The sequence below is a fragment of the Atractosteus spatula genome (assembly GCF_055471065.1).
Source record: "Atractosteus spatula isolate fAtrSpa1 chromosome 26 unlocalized genomic scaffold, fAtrSpa1.hap1 SUPER_26_unloc_1, whole genome shotgun sequence".
In the NCBI taxonomy this organism is placed as follows: Eukaryota; Metazoa; Chordata; class Actinopteri; order Semionotiformes; family Lepisosteidae; genus Atractosteus; species Atractosteus spatula.
Genome location: NW_028296644.1, coordinates 1,808,313 through 1,823,456, shown reverse-complemented (window position 1 = coordinate 1,823,456; position 15,144 = coordinate 1,808,313). Strand labels below are relative to the sequence as shown.

Genomic DNA, 15,144 nt, shown 5'->3' with positions numbered 1-15,144 from the left:
GTGATTTTTTGAGGCAAAAACCAGGCTAACAGGCTTGTTTTGTGATCTTCCTAAGATTGTTAAGCGCAGTCTCAAAATGTTTCCATATGAAAGGATTCATATGAAAGACAGTGATGTCACTGTCCCGAGGCGTGTGTGGTAGATCTGTGATGTGGTTGAGTGTGAATTGTGGTGATCATCTGATTGGGGAACAAAAGACCTGCTGATTTGTTCTACATACCAGGAAGCCAACAGAATATGATTTTTTCTATTCGAAACGTGTATTTTAAACGTTTAATTAAGTAGTAAAAGCCTTACAGGGTACACAGATTTCTAAGCTGATCAGGAAGAAGAAAAATCACCCGTGTTTCGCGCATAAAAAGTGTTTTTTAACTGTCGAAACCTGTTTTAATAGCTTTTAAAGTTGTGCAATGTCTAAGCAGGAACACATCATTATATCTTATATATGAAAAATACATAATATAGCACCCAAACAAACGCATCCAAACAAACGCAAACACGTTTTTAATGTAGCCTGGGAAAGAACACACCGTGCTACAATAAACTTAAATGGGGATTCTTTTTATTCTGGATCTGCATGAAATCATAAAAATGAGTGGTTGTATTATTTTCTGTAACAGAACTTAGATTGGATGCAGTATAACCTTTAACCCGAAAGATTCACATAGATATACATGGAGATATACACACACCAGGTTGCACAAAGTGCTACTAATATAACAAAGACAAAGAAAAAAATACGGTAGTGGCAATTTCCTTTAATCTCGTCTAATCCGAGACGCAAAGAATATCACATCACCCATAGCCACACACCACAATCAACTTTACGATGTCCACTTCCACAATTACTGGCACACTGACGTCACTCATACATGCGTGTCTTAAAGCGACAGCTACCAATTACAGTGTCAGATTTCAAATATCCACTCCGTAACCACCCGGTTACATGTATAATAGTCCTCTGAATTTATCCGTATAATAGAACTCCAACCATTTATGTATAATGAACATCTAATCATAGACGTATAATTGACATATAACAAAAGACATATATTAGAATTTCATTCTAGACGAATTGCGGACCACATTTAGACGTATAAGGTATGCGTTTAATAGACTTATATTATACGTCTTTTGTCCACTGGGGCCTTTCCCCGGAGTAAATCTGTTACATTGAAAGACTGCTTCTCGCAGGTTCAAAAAGGGCCCCCTGTTAAATGGAGAAATCAATGATTTCGAATGAATTCTGTATGCGTTAAAAGACAGCTATACACACAGAAAACATGCAGGATGTTTCCCGAGCCGAAACACAGTGCGTTTTTCCAAGCCATTTGACAAAGCCCCCCACTAAAACCTGCAGCAGATCGTGTAAAGACGTTCAACTTTGTTTGTTACTACTGCAAGCACAGGAAGCAGAATAAATTCCTCTTTTCAAACTGTCAAAGGTTTGCTTTGCGAACGCTGCAGGACATCGCACAACCTCTTGAACGGGGACAAATGATTTCTTATGGGGCGCAGTAAGTACAGATGTTTAAAAAGCTCCACTCATGCCGACGATGCAGCATGAAGAAGCCCATCCTAACGTTTGACAGACAAAAGCCGGGCGTCGCTACGAGCAATATGAAATCAAACTGACGACACACTGCATTTCGCGCTGTCTCAAAAGTAATCTCGACAGACGCTGCTCCCTGCATAGCGCTGAAACACCTAAAGAACGTTTCTGTTGAGAAGAAACAAGCTCGTTTCTTTCTACCATGATGTCACCATGACAAAATCTGTCTTTAAACACCTTGCTCAGTCTCTGACGAGACTGTCAAAAATTGCTTTCGCCGATTGTATTGCAAACCGGCGGAAGCGGGGTATTGGGAAAAGTTTTCAACTAGCAATAATCGCGCCTCGGCTAAACCTCACATGCTATGGTACTGCCACTGCGCAAAGCTGACGGTTGCCAGGCAACCGCGGGGATCCTATGGAAATCGTTATCAATCGTCTCATGGCATGTCGTTGCTGTAACGCTTCATATTTGTCGTCTTCTTCTTATTGCTTGAGATTTTTGAAGAATTTCATGACAGACAAGGTCTCCATCGGGAACAAAGGGCGTTGTGAGAAAACCGTTGCTTATTTTCAGCAGCAGAAAAACAACCCTTTAAATACAAGATGACAGAACAATGACAATGGGCATGCCGGGAGGAACTCATGCACTACAGAGGAAAGGGGGCGGGCACGTACAGTTCACATTCAAGCCACAAGTACTCTCCTCAGATGTTGCACAAACAAATCCTAACGTCCTGAAAGCATTGCAGCATGTTTGTGTCCCACTTCCCGTAGCTGCAGGACGACTGACACGAACGGACAAACACAATCTGTGGCGTTTAGCGTGACATAGTCTTGCAGGCATCGTGCTGTCTCACTGCAATACTATACCGCTGGAGGAAACAGTAGTAGTAGTATAAAGCGACATTTTTTGTCAAACTTTTGACAGGTACCACGCACCCTTTTTCCAGCCAATGGCGTGTTGTTATGTGTGCATGTCACGCCCCCTCAGGAGCCAATGGTGTGTCGTTAAGGGTCGGAACTCCCGCCTTCCCCTCCCTGGCCGGTCTGTCCGGAGCCTCAGGGTCCAAAAGCCCCAAGGCGGCGCATCCCTCGCTTTAGGTGTGTGAAAGTGTGTATTGGTTTGGAAGGGGACCATGTCTGCAGCGGGGTTGAGTGCGCTCTATTATAACCCTAGGGAATCGGGTAGTTACGGCGGCGCGGGGAGTCTGGTGATGGCCGCGAGATTCCGGGGTGTGAGCGGCACCAGCCGCGGTCGGGTGGCCGGGGTGCTTATACGCTGCACAAGCCGTGTCTCAGAGGCATCAGGGTTGTAAGCAAACACACACACACTGACTGCGTAAAGTCTCACGGAAAGAACTCGCAGGACAAACACCATGTGAAATGTGAACCGCTTTATTTCAACAGTGGGTTTTCAAACACAGAAACAGCGCAGTACACTTTTTACACAAGTTACAGACTCCTGTTTGCAAGTATGTGAAATGTGAACCGCTTTATTTCAACAGTAGGTTTCAAACACAGAAACATCGCAGTACAAATGCGTTACCGGCTCCTGTTTGCATTCAACAATTAAATGTTGGTGCGGAAAATTAGTTCAGTACGCGTAACCACCACCCCAACATTGCTGAGAAACTTTGAGGCATCTGAAAAAGCATTCATAACCCCCTTCCGCTCCCCATGTCTAAAGCCATGCGAACCACACTGGGCGATCCGATCTAACAGAGCAAAAAAATTTGCCTGCGTAATCAGCGGGATGGTGTTACCACAGGTTCTGTGCAAAACACACTGTATTTTGGAATACACACTGTAGAACCCCCCAGGCTTCTGTTTCTGATCTGAAAACATCAGATCCGCAATAATTTCATTCAAGTTCTTGACATACACATCTATCTCTTTAACAAATTTAAGGACATTAGCATTCGACTCTTTGTTTTGCATATCAGGCTTTGTAGAGAGAAGTGTGTAAAGCACTCTTAGTAAGAATTCAGACGTATACATTCGAAATTCTTCATTCTTCGGACGATGGCACACCCGGGTCTGTAAAACAGAGTGAAAGCTGTATTCACATTTTACATAGATCTTTTTTTTTGCGTCTGTAAAAATAAGAATAGTGTTTCTTTTGCAACGCATCAAAAGTCACGGCTACTAATTTTTCATCCAGCTGTTCAAGTATGGTGTGTACATGCGCGTATGGGGAGCGGTCGTCAATTATGTTTTTCAGCAACTGTTTTATGTCCCGCTCAGTGTCATTTGTAATGGTGTACAAACCCATACACCTGGTGGTGTACAGAACAGCCGATAGAATTCGGGCTAAACTGAGAGACTTATAAATTTCTAAAGCGGCAACCGTCACATCTTCAAACCCATCTGTGTACCCGACAGACAGGTGTGTGACCCCGCTGACCGGGATGGTCAATCAAACAGGCCGGGCAGTCATCAACCAGAACCCCCTTTAAACAGTGTTTGAAGATGCAATAAACTACTGCTTTCACAATCTGGGCCATAACATCGGGCTCATTAGGGACATCGTTAGCTAAACCTGGTTGGGCATCAGCTTTATTAACATTTGGTCGAACACACAAGCATAGACACGAAACATTCAGTTGTGCTGGTAGTCTGAAGATTGACCCGTCGACCTCCTCTTTATTCTATTAAAGGAAAAAGAAAAGGAAGGCTTAACAAAATAGAAATGCTTTGTACCTAAAATATCGAGCATTTAACACACTTTTGAGCTAAAGTTTTTCGTTAATATTTACCATTTGTAGCGAGGTATCATCGCTAACACCCGGCAGTTCTTCAATATCTGGTACCCCATCTGAACTCACACGCCCGCCGCTGTCACCCCATCACAGGGGTCGGGTTTTTGCTAAAAAGAAGACCAAGTATTAAAATGACATACACTAAGCGCCGATACAACAATTCCACGATCAGAAAAAATATTTTAGCCACCTACCTCTTCACTTTGTAGAGCAGCGGACCCCGGTGTTTCTCCACACAAAGAAGCCATCTTCGCAGCTCCCAACAACGGGTGGTGTCTGACAGCTCCAGGGGCGCGCTGCGAAAAGTATTCACTTATCAGTTTTTAAGTTTTAAACTTTAAAAGTATTAACACACAAGACAAACACAAATGATGTGTTTGACCAGACAAGAAATTTTGAACACGCGGGGTTGGTCTTAAAGTTATAAAATAATGTAATAAGACACAGCTTATTTTTAATAACACATTCGCGACAGCTTTTTTCGAAAGTTTGAAATAAATTTCCACACACCGCAAGCATAAAAGTCTTTAAGGTATTAACAGGCAACAAATGATGGGTGTTGTTCTTTATACTTTAACGGATTGATCTTAAAGTTTTAAAATCACGTATAAGAGATATTTTGGAGACGTGCGGTGGTGCGGGTGAGGGGGGGGTCAGCGTCACGGTAGTTAAAAGCTCTGGAATGCAGAGTGGGGGGGAGGGGGTTAAAATTGACCTCAGCGTGAAAGTTTATAAAATTTTTAAATTTTAAGCGGGTACAATTAACAGTGACAATAAACGGACGGATATAGGAGTTATAGTTTTTCATTTGTTTTAAATGCTGTTTTGTATATACATTTTATATTCATGTAAAGTTTTCTAATTTACAATCACCACATGTATTTCACGCAAAAATGTTCTTAACATCGCATCCCAAAAAAATAAAACCTCAAAACGTCAAGCTTGGTTTGTGAACACGTCGCTATAAAGAATAGATACATTTTCTTATAGCGTTACCGTTAATAAAAAACATTTTGCTTAATAATATTCTTAGTGGTCTGTTGGTGAATCAAACACAGACACCGAGGCACATTTTCACCACGTTTTAACCGCTATGAAATTTAGACACTGTTGTATGTCTTAAAATAATATAGATTTTAACATTATAACGGTGTAAAACGTTTTCTAAAATGTTTTTTAAAATAATTTCTACAGACCAGTACGTGCACGCCCAATGATACCTAAGATTAATGGTTTTATGGGGGGGCCATGTGTGTTTCTTAGAAGAGAATGTTTATCGGTTTGGGGTATAAGTACCAGCGGTGTAACAGGCGAAGTTTTGGATGGATTCCAATTCTTACAGTCTCGCGTTATCGACTAACTCGTCAGAATGGATCACACCGATCAATTACAACAGTCTGAAGATAGTCTATTTACAGACTTAACACTGTTCGATTTGATAGACGAAGACGAGGACTCTCGTATATCTGTTATGTATATCTGGCTTATTGTGAGAAAATTACAACGTCACGGTGCATGTCTCATGTTAGCTATAGTTGCAAAACGTTGTATAATATTTGTATACTAGGCAATATTGAATTATTATAATGGAATTACCAGGGAGTTGTTCCGTAATGTGTTCGTGACTGTGTGTATCCATTCATTTCCATTAGCCCCGAAAACAACAACTCTAAAAAGACCAGTTACGGCACAACCCAACACTGGTGAGTAATTACGACAATGCTTTGAATAACGCTTTACGACCATGTGAGTCTTAAAGACACAGGGGTTCTTTCTCCACACCAATACACGTATGTGTCTATTCCACAGACGTGGGCGAAGGGACAAGTCGCTACACGTTTAAAAAACCTCGTTTCGGTTTACAATACCACCGCAAAACCTTGTGGAGACACATGCAGATGTTCACGTTATACCAGAGGGTGCGGAGCATATTATCAGATCGCCTGGGAGAAGAGGTCGGTATTATATAAAACATTTTTTTAGCATGCCCATTTAAATGTGTCTATAATAAAAATTCCCACCATTTTTCTATTTTTTGGTAATTTGCGGCGTTGAGTTCTTTCACTAATGGTATTTTCCCTCTCCGTGCAGAACCCGGACCTTCAAAAAATAAACTGCGATGCCGCGCTAACACGTTAACGGGGTCAACGAGCTCAAAACATCTCAAATCAACAACCAAAGGTTAATATAATTTAAGGATGGTCAAGATGTGTTATGATCCACTTACGGCAACCGTTACTTCTTTTGTTAGAATGTTAATTCGTTGAAAGATCCTAGTTCGCGTAGTTTTTTGTTTGGGGGTGTTAAAAAGCCTTATTTTAAAACTGCTTAGCCTTTAAAGTTAAAAGCGACTGGTCTGTGCCATGGGTCTATATGCCGTTAACCATGCCGCTTGACCCAGTAGCGCCACCACAGTCTTAAAGGAAACTGGTGTAACAACATGTCTGGGTAACTTGTTCCCTTCACCCGCAGCCCTTTGTGTAAGGATGCGCCACATGTGTGGCGTTTTTATCATAGTTATCGTAGTTTTCTGAATTTGACCGTTTAGAACGCATTGATTGTTGTGTTGAAAAGTCTTTTATTTTTATCACAGTGTAGTTTTCTGATTTTGAGATATGGAGCATTGGCGTGTTATTAAAAAGTCTTTTATTTATTCACTCAGCAGCTGTATCGACGAGCGGCGAAACAAATGTGGCGGAAACGTCGGACCCTAAGGGGGTGATTGCATCGAAGGCGGCTATTAATACTCTGCCCAAAACCAAACGTGTCAAGCCTTTGGAGCGAAATAATAACGCAATTAGAGACTTGGTGTTTGGTGATGTGCGAGACTCAGTGCGGTATATTACACAGTTAGTATCAACGGTGGGCACTAATGAGGTGGATAAAAAGCGGGATTTAGAGAATCTAAGAGCCGCTTTAGCACGTGTACATTCCGTGTTTCCAAAGCCGATAAGGTTTACGCCGCTAGACTCTTAGACGGATTTTCTAAAGAGGATGCCACTCTAAACTCTGGATTTCATTACCTGATAATGCTATTTCATGGTTCATTGGCGAAGACCCACAGGGATAAATGACTAAACATGCGGTCTAAAAAGTGTTTAAAAGACCGACCGCTTGCCAACATCAAGTGTTTGTACATTAATAAAAGAATTAAACTGTCAAAAGCATGTTTGTTGCGTCGCAAAAGATTCAGAGAGAGGCATCAGATTTCCCAAGGGCCGCCAGAACCACGCAATGAGAATGCAGTGGTAGAAAATAACTTAATTCCCGGGGCTGCTGTAGCAGAACAGGATGTCGGTAACTTTGAAAACTGAGAACCGGTTGTGCTGAATGATCTGAATCAGGTTGGTGGCGGTGCAGGAGCGAATAGAGACCCCTTAGTTTTCCTGGAGCGTATACGTAGTTATAACAGGTCTCATAATAATTTTAGAGCAACAGAGCACCATGAAGAATTTCATTTTGTTAATCTTGACAGAATAGCCTCGTATGTACAGGCTATAGACGCTGTGCATGGTGCAGTCCAGAGAATATTGGATGAACTTTCTCCAAACATCGGGGCGAATGATTTTGTACAGCTCCGAAATTGATGCAGAAATTCAGAATTGCCCGGCCTGTAAGGTCTTTTGTCGTAGCTCTCAGTGTTTGGCGAGACACTTTCAGAATGCGGCGACGGGTGTTAGTAAGTGTGAGCGCTGGGTCTTTTGTGAGAAATGTGGGGTTTATAACCTAGCAAGTCACAAATGTAAAGAGAAACTGTGCTCGCGTTGTAACAACGTGATCGACACCCCTGCCACACATTTGTGCTACATACCGCCTTTGGACAACCCCAAAATTTCAAACAAGTACATTTTTTTCGACTTTGAATGCATGCAAGAAACGGGGACACACATACCAGATTACGTCCACGCCCTTCATATTGACAATAAACGAAGCTGGGAATTCTATGGTGAAACTTGTCTAAAGGATTTTGTGTGTAAATTTACCGATGGACGTTTCAAAAACCATACGTTCATATCGCACAATGGCAAGGGATATGACAATTACCTAGTAATCAGACAGTTGTTAGATGAAAAGATGGACGTTGAACTAATTAATCAGGGTGGTAAGATAATGTGTATGACCGTAAAAGCTCTGAACATCAGATTTATCGATTCTCCAAGCTTTCTACCTATGAAATTAAGCAAACTGCCGGCAGCCATGGGGTTCCCCGGGGGTAAGGGTCATTTTCCACACTTGATGAACACTTCCGAAAACCAAAATTATGTCGGCCCGATGCCGCCGCCAGAACTTTATGGTGTTAACTACATGCTGCCGAGCGAGAAAGCAGAGTTTTTGGTTTGGTATGAAGAATGCAAGGGAAGTGTCTTTAACTTACAGAGAGAGTTGAAACGCTACTGCCAGTTGGATGTGGCAATTCTAAGAGAAGGCTGTGTCAGGTTTCGGGACAAGGTCATGAATATGACCAGACAGACACGTGTGACTGAGTCAGGGGCCGCCTGCGTTGTTGCATCGACCCCTTTCAGTTTGTGAAAATCGCTAGTGTCTGCATGGCCATGTTCAGAATTATGTTCTTACAGGAAGAGACGATAGCGTTGCTACCCCATGACAATTACCACCGCCAGCAAAAACGATTTTCTACACCCAGCATTCAGTGGCTTATGTACATCGAACACACAGAGCCCGTTAAAATCCAACACGCGTTAATCACGGCCGGTGAGTTCAAGGTTGGACCATATTTTCTGGATGGTTATGCTGTAATTGACGGAGTGCAGACAGCCTTTGAGTTCAACGGTTGCTTTTTTCACGGTTGTAGCGTTTGTTATTGTGAAAACGATTTTAATCCGCTGACAAACACTACTTTTGGTTGGTTGTACAGAAAGACGATGGTGAAAATTAATTTTCTCAAAATGAGAGGTTTTAACGTGCGTGTTTTGTGGGAGCACGAGTTCAGAGACGTGCTTGTTGAAAATGGAGACTTGGGTAAATTTCTAACAGCTGCTCAGTTACCAGAGCCTCTGCAACCGCGCGATTCGCTTTTTGGGGGGAGAACAAATGCTATTTGTTTGCATTACACAGCGCAGCCCAGTGAAAAAATTCATTACTATGATTTCACCAGTCTGTATCCGTTTGTGAACAAAACTAAAAAATACCCACTGGGGCACCCCAGAATAATATATAACAACTTTGGAGATTTAAAACAGTATTTCGGTTTAGCGAAGGTGAAAGTTTACCCACCCAGACGTTTGTACTTTCCAGTTCTTCCAACCAAAATTGACAAAAAACTGTTTTTCACACTGTGTCGTATGTGTGCTGAAACAAAACAGACCACTCCCTGAGAGCACAGTGATGAAGATCACGCCTTGACTGGTGTCTGGTGCACCCCTGAATTACAGATGGCCTTAGATCTGGGGTATAGAGTGTGTAAAATTTACGAAATTTGGCATTTCGAAAAGGACTCACACAATCTTTTTTCCGACTACATCAAACTGCATCTGAAAGGGAAATAGGAAGCTTCGGGGTTTCCAGAGTGGTGTACAGATGTCACGAAACAACAAAGATATATCAGCGAATATTATGAAAAAGAGGGTGTCTGGCTGGACCCCGGCAACATTAAAAAGAATCCGGCCAAAAGACAGCTTTGAAACCTTGCCTCGAACCGTTTGTGGGGCAAGTATGGGCAAAGAGACAATTTACCACAGACCACCATTGTGAGAAACCCCGATGAATTGTTCAGGTACTTATTTACGCCATATCATGAGGTGTCAGCCTGCAAGTTTATCGATGAAAACACAGCCTGTGTTACGTGGAAACACACTCAACACCACTATACAGGCCATTCAAACACTAACATTTTCATCGCTAGCGTTACAACCGCCTGTGCCCACTTGGAGTTATACAACCTGCTAAATGCTTTGCAGGGCCGCTGTCTGTACCACGACACAGATTCCGTTATCTTTGTGAGCCGGGAGGGTGAGTGGAATCCGGGGCTGGGTTACTATTTGGGTGAGCTGACCAGTGAAATCGATGCTGGACAACACATCACCGAGTCTGTGTCAACAGGACCCAAGTCGTACGGGTACAAGCTGTCTGGCGGGAAAGCCTGTTTAAAGGTGAAAGGCATTATGTTCAATGTGAACAATTGTGAAAAAGTTAACTTTGAGAGTCTGGACTTGGTTTTTGACTATGGTGTTAACCCTTATGCAGAGTGCCGGGAATTTAAACACATTTCTATTCAACAGCCAATGATCGTGCGTGTTAAAAAGGATTGGCGCATTGAGACCCAGACCTTAAAGAAAACCCAGAAGGTGGTGTACGACAAGAAGGTGCTGCAAGAAAATTTGACACCGTTGCCCTACGGATATTAACACGATGGATGTCAGGTTTAAACACCCTTTTTCATGCATTTTGTCCGGACCCTCGAATTGCGGTAAAAGTTATTTTATAAAACAACTCTTGGAGAATGGTGATACCGTTATGACTCGTAAACCCGAAAACATAGTCTGGTGTTACAGCTGCTGGCAACCTCTATACACTGAGTTGCTTGTGAAATTTCCATACATTCAGTTTATAGAAGGACTACCGACGTCGTTTTCCGACGACCAGCTACTGCCGCCGGGTAGAGTAAATTTGATTATAGTTGATGATTTGATGGAGTCTGCGTGTGAAAATAATGAGATAGAAAAAGCTTTTACCAAATACGTACACCACCAAAACCTCAGCATCATGTATATCGTCCAAAATGTGTTTTGTCAAGGCCGGAAAAGTAGAACCATAGCGTTAAATACAAAGTACATGGTGCTGTTTAAAAACCCTAGAGATAAACTACAGATTACAACCCTGTCCCGGGGCAGATGTACCCCGGTAAAGCCAAATTTTTTTTGGAAGCGTTCGATGACGCTACTAAAAAACCTTTCAGTTACTGGTTGGTGGATTTAAATGCCGACACCCCAGATGACTATCGCTTGCGAACAGGTCTTTTCCCCCCAGATGTACCCACGGCTTATGTATTTAAATAATCTAAAAGTCGGTGATCTCGCAACCACAGACTAAGTCGAAAAAACACGTTCGGAGCGTCGTCATGTCTTCACGCATTCAGAGAAACCTGACTCTCTTACATTTTCTGGTAAAAGCCGCACCCAATCAGCGGAAAGCTATTCTCTGCAGGGCTACAAATGATCTTGTACAGGCCATAGCTGAAATCGCCTTGAATACCTTGAAAGGGAACATACCGTTATCTGCTAAGCAGTTTGGGACCCTGAAGAGAAAGCGTAAGCTTATAAAGACTTTGAGTCGAAAGGGTCTTTCTCTTAAAAGAAAGAGACTCTTGGTGAACCAGTCCGGCGGTTTTATCTGGACCCTGTTGAGTATTGCAGTACAATTGATTACGGGGCTTCTACAACGTCAATAATGGAGCACGCTGAAAAAATGTACCTGGTACCTCAGAAACAGCTCGATCGACTCTGAGAGCAGTCTGGGCTCGAAAGCGATGTGAGAAAAATAACAACCCGCCGGTTGGATGATGAAATGAGAGACATTCTTCAGAACTCACATCTTGCCGAATATGAAAAAGTGAAATTGTACAGTCAGGTGTTACAACGGTATTTGACATTAGTACGCCAGGAGACTTCCGAAAAGGGGACTTTAACTGTTGTACTACCGGAAAATGCACCCGCCGAGCTATCACGCACGTTAGCACAACAGCCGTCATCGAGCGATGCTGACTTTGGGTATATTTTGGACAGCGTGTCTCAGCGGTTCCGGAGAAATGCAGAGATACTGTTAAAGACCATGGCCTGCAATGAACCATTAATAGCCTGGAATGAAAAAGGGAAATTTGTGTACAAGGGGGCACCTGTTGAGAGCTCTCACATGATTGATCTTGTCAGGGCTCTCACACAGCAGCAACCAGTTGCGGTCAGTAAGAAGCCAAAAGGTCGGGATGTGTTCATGGAGGCTATGGCAGTAATCAACATGCCGGGCACCCTGCTAGCCAACGCTGGTAACCGAGACATACTTGAAAAGCTCAAGGCTACCCCGCTGGGGTGTGCAGCGTCGGTCAAAACTTTAAAACAACCGGTAGAGTTGTCGACAGTCGACCCGGTCTCTAAGATAACTGCTGAAAGGAGACAATCATTAATACCTAGACCCACATGGTTGTCTTTGTAACATTTTTTCTCTGGGTATGTGTGTTTGTGATAAATGACTTGAAATGTATATTAAAAAGCGTGAGCAATATAGTTAAAAATGTTTGTAATAATATGGCTTGGATGTAACATGTATTAAAAAAAGCTTGAGCGCTATAACCGCGAATGTATAATAAAAATATTGTATTGATTTTAATTCATGTTTTGTGTTCTTTTTTAAATAATAACCACACAGACAATGAAATGGTTCGATTTCATTTTTATTTTAGACGGTCGATTAACATTTATGACATGTTTTAAATTGTTGTAAACACCCGCATAATTGAACATTCGTATTTTCAAATGGCTTAAAAGGGTACAGGGGTCTCCTTCTCACACGGCGTCTGTTTTTCAGAAACATTTCCACCATGCGGTCATTCTGGATTGCATTTGTAGAATAAAGTTCTAAAATGTTTCTAAAAGATAAGCCTTTACATCTATGGTATAGAAAAAAGACGCAATGTAGACCGCAGGTCACCACAAAAGAATCTTGCAATTGTCTGTTGTTGTAAAATATGGAATTAGCATTTCTGTTTAAGAAATCAATAATGTTCTTGGGAAAGAAAAAAGGCTTCGGGTGAAAATCCGTAGGAGTCGAAAAATTCTGCTCCCCCGTCATCGGGTAAGTAAATAGCAAGCCAGTGTTCACCGGGGCGGTCGTGTGGGTGAGTATTAACTATTAAACTCAGAGGGCGCCGTGCCAGTCTCTCTCGCGGTAGGGCATCACTGGGGAACATGCTTAGAAAACTGTCTCGGGTGTAGCGGTCTCGGGTTAGAATGTCTTCCAGCTGTTTGGTGTTCATCTTTATGTGCAGGTTGTGTGGCCTCCCGTGCTTTTTAGCTGAAGTCATAAATGACTTGACGTCTCATATCAAGCTCTATCACGTTGTCGAACAGTGCGTACACAACCATGTTAACTGTAGTGGGTAGCGGTTGCGCGAAGCCTATTTCAGCTCTCAGATTACCTGTTTTGATAAGTGAATAATGACCTGTGCACTCGTCGTCGGGGCTGAGATTGAAAGCGAACAATGTGTAACCGCGCGTGTACTCCTCGCGGTCCACCAGAAGTGGTTTGTCTTTCAGACGCTTCCCGGATGTTTCCACCAGATTAAAATATTCACGGACGCAATGTCCATTCTGGAAGTCTGGTTGAAGCGGTTTAGTGGGGATTTGTTCACCGTCAGAGTAGAGAGCCAGAAAGTTAACGTTGTAGTGTTTAAAATTGAAGGGGTTTTGTGTAAAACTGCCGCTGAATGCCACGTTGTCCACAAACCCCAAAATTACCACTTTGGGTAACTGCCCGAGAAAGAGGTTTTCTTGGTCACACACACGGCTCAATGCAGGCAGACTGAAGACTTTCATCTGTACGCGGTCTATGGGGTATTTAGCGTTGGCCGTCAGGAGTGCTTCGGCGTGTCCCAGTCTGACCCTGGGTGACACTCTGACTCTTTTCACAAACAAAGATGCAGAGAGTACGCTCAGTTTGTGTTCTCCGACATTGTTTATTAAGCAGAAAGCATCTCTGTTGCGCGTGAGTTTTATTTTCAGGTCTACGCCATTCAGTAGTAGTTTGTCCTGAAAAAACAGGTCTGCGTGAATGTGACACAGGAGCTCCAGTTTTCGGCTTTGCGTCGTGTATGATGCTCTTTTTCGGAACCCCTGATTGGGGCCATCCAAAATTGTGAACTCGTGTTGCCCGGCTGTGTCTTTGTAAAAGAGCCCTGTTGAATACTGCGTCTTCAGCGTCTCTTCACTGTAGTTCAGGACAGACTCTATAAAGGCTCTGTAAGGATAGTAGTTGTTGCTATGGCTGATCAATCGGTCTCCTACGGTGATGTCAACCTGGCTGAAGATGGCAGCGATGGGGTAATTCACCAGACTCACACGGGCTGCCGCATCAATGTCCTGAACGTCTGATTCCGTTATTTTACAAGTCAAATAGAGCAGCGTGTTGTTTAAATCTAAATAATCTTCTCTGTTGCCTGCGACGTAGAACTCCAGAGGTGCGTTTTCTGTTAGGGCCATGAGGGGTGGAACTTCTATGTAAAAGCTTTTCTCGATGCTTTTTGGGTAGGCGCTAATTGAAATATGTCCAGCTCTGACTTGGTGCATTCTGCAGACCCGCCATGAACAAAAGCCATATTTAAAATGTGTCTGGTTTTGTATCTCGTTGATTGCGGTGTGTCACGCCCTTCTTGGTCGACCTGAAGCTTTTATGAGTTGACTGTCTGCGCTTAGCCGTTCTTTTATGAGGTTTCGGAGGCCCCCGACGGTGAGATAATGACGTCTGTCTTTTTCTCTTGACACCCCTGCGGATGTATGCTAGACCCGAACCTTGCTGCTGATGTGCAGCCACCTTGGACATGACCGCGCTTGTAACGTTGCTGACCACGTTTTTGGCGATGTTTTTAGCCACCGATGCCATGTGCGGCTTAGCTATTTCAAATCCTCGTTTCAGAAAAGGCACAGCTTTTCTAAATAGCTCTCTGAAAATACCCCCGATACCCGCGCCGTACTGAACCGGTTGCCCTGAAAATCCTGGTAATCCATAACCAGCCTGTTGTTTGTAGTAGTACGTATACAAAGAAGGATCCCCGTAGCTCTTGATGACCGTCATCCTTTTAGATGTTTGTTGCTTTCACAGGTCT

At 43.0% G+C, this 15,144-nt stretch overlaps 1 long non-coding RNA gene and 1 other non-coding gene across 2 annotated transcripts; both read right to left on the bottom strand.

Annotated features, from left to right (window-relative positions):
* Positions 1-1,798: 1,798 nt before the first annotated feature.
* Positions 1,799-1,940, bottom strand: LOC148810563 (U4 spliceosomal RNA). Its single transcript, XR_016086745.1, has one exon. It is a non-coding gene; the product is annotated as a U4 spliceosomal RNA (small nuclear RNA).
* Positions 1,941-4,348: 2,408 nt separating this feature from the next.
* LOC148810562 (uncharacterized) lies at positions 4,349-5,970 on the bottom strand. The gene is made up of 3 exons (XR_016086621.1): positions 5,910-5,970; positions 4,508-4,609; positions 4,349-4,420 (listed from the first exon to the last, which is right to left on the bottom strand). It is a non-coding gene; the product is annotated as an uncharacterized LOC148810562 (long non-coding RNA).
* Positions 5,971-15,144: the final 9,174 nt, after the last annotated feature.